A 1920-nucleotide genomic window follows, 5' to 3' on the forward strand; every position below is an offset into this window, starting at 1 on the left:
TAAAAACCTCTTGATGAAAGTGAAAGTGGAGGGTGAAAAAGTTGGCTTAAAGCTCAACATTCAGAAAACGAAGATTATGGCATCTGGTCCCATCACTTCATGGGAAATAGATGGGGAAACAGTGGAAACAATGTCAGAATTTATTTTTGGGGGCTCCAAAATCACTGCAGATGGTGACTGCAGCCATGAAATTAAAAGACGCTTACTCCTTAGAAGGAAAGTTATGACCAACCTAGATAGCATATTGAAAAGCAGAGACATTACTTTGCCAACAAAGGTCCGTCTAGTCAAGGCTATGGTTTTTCCTGTGGTCATGTATGGATGCGAGAGATGGACTGTGAAGAAAGCCAAGCGCCGAAGAATTGATGCTTTTGAACTGTGGTGTTGGATAAAACTCTTGAGAGTCCCTTGGACTGCAAGGAGATCCAACCAGTCCATTCTGAAGATCAGCCCTGGGATTTCTTTGGAAGGAATGAACCAGTAAATTGGCCACCTCATGGGAAGAGTTGACTCATTGGAAAAGACTCCGATGCTGGAAGGGATTGGGGGCAGGAGGAGAAGGGAACGACAGAGGATGAGATGGCTGGATGGCATCACTGATTCGATGGACGTGAGTCTGAGTGAGCTCCGGGAGTTGGTGATGGACAGGGAGGCCTGGCGTGCTGGGATTCATGGGGTCGCAAAGAGTCGGCCACGACTGAGTGACTGAACTGAACTGAGGTAAAACTCTATAACTAGAGGTCTTATCTAGATGTGCGCCATGCCTTAACTGGCATTTCAACCTCTATTTACAGAATCCTTCAATTTCTGCCTTGGCCCCAGGTGGATAACCGTCTTTGATCTTTCATGGCATTTCAAGTCAAAGACACATTCAGTAAGTTCCTATCATTAGACTGTAAGCTTCTTGAGGTCTTAGAGCTGTGCTGTCTAACACAGCGGCCTTGAATCACATTTGGTGAGTCCAAATCGGGCTGCAAGTGTAAAACACACAAGGGGTTTTGAAGACTTAGTATGGGGGGGAAAAAAAAGAATAAATTATCCAATCAAACTTTTTGTATTCATGACATAATGGAATGACACTATCTTGGATACACTGGTTAAATAAAATGTATAATTAAAATTCATGTCACCTGCTTTGACTTTTTGTTTTTACTGTAGTTATGAGAAAACTTAAAATTATCTATGTGGCTCACATTAAATTTTTATGGGGCCTGTGGAGCCCAATAAAAGTTTATGAAACTGAACTATAAGAAATACTAAGTATATAATGCCATGTGTGCAGTGAGGATGCTGAGGGTGCCTATCTAATGAACATTAAGTGCCAGAAACTGTGTTGAGTGCTTTCTATGCACTCTCTCCCGGAGTTATCCAAACGGGTACCTAAAAGACAATCTCTAGAAAGTCATCTGAGCTGGAGAAAGACGGGAGGGAAGAGTATGTGCAAACGTTTAGGACAAATGCTGTCACATATTAAGCATTCGCTAAGTATTAACCGCCGACGAAAAAAGTCAGATCAGCCAAAACACAGCCCTTGTCATCTCTTCTCACTCCTTCCACTCTCACCCGGGGTTGACTCCTATTACCGCCTTCAGCACAGTTTAACCATCACGTCCTCGGCAAAGTTTGCGCTGGAGACCCCTCACACGAGCCCAGGAAGCCACGGCATATTCCTCTGGGACTCAGGAGTCTTTGCAAGGCTGCAATTCTACCCTTACGGAGGACAGCTCTTAGCCCGCTCTACCCGGAGACCAAGCGCCTAACGAGTGTCTGGTTCAGCGGGTCTGTGCTGAAGGACGTCTCTCCTCCCCCAGATAAACACCTTCTAACACGACGACCACACGGACGCGGGAGTGCCCCCCACGCCCGGCTGGCCCTTCCCGCCCGCGGCCCCACTCAGGGAGGGACGACCAGCTCCCCGGG

The 1920-nt window shown here is 46.3% G+C and overlaps 1 protein-coding gene across 1 annotated transcript in view; it reads right to left on the reverse strand.

The window, feature by feature from the left end:
* Positions 1–1920, reverse strand: part of CRNKL1 (crooked neck pre-mRNA splicing factor 1) — a 26118-nt gene that overhangs the window by 23858 nt on the left and 340 nt on the right. The gene's annotated exons all lie outside the window — the stretch shown is intronic.

This window comes from Bison bison, unplaced genomic scaffold (assembly GCF_000754665.1).
Source record: "Bison bison bison isolate TAMUID 2011002044 unplaced genomic scaffold, Bison_UMD1.0 scf7180017864063, whole genome shotgun sequence".
NCBI classification, from domain to species: domain Eukaryota; kingdom Metazoa; phylum Chordata; class Mammalia; order Artiodactyla; family Bovidae; genus Bison; species Bison bison.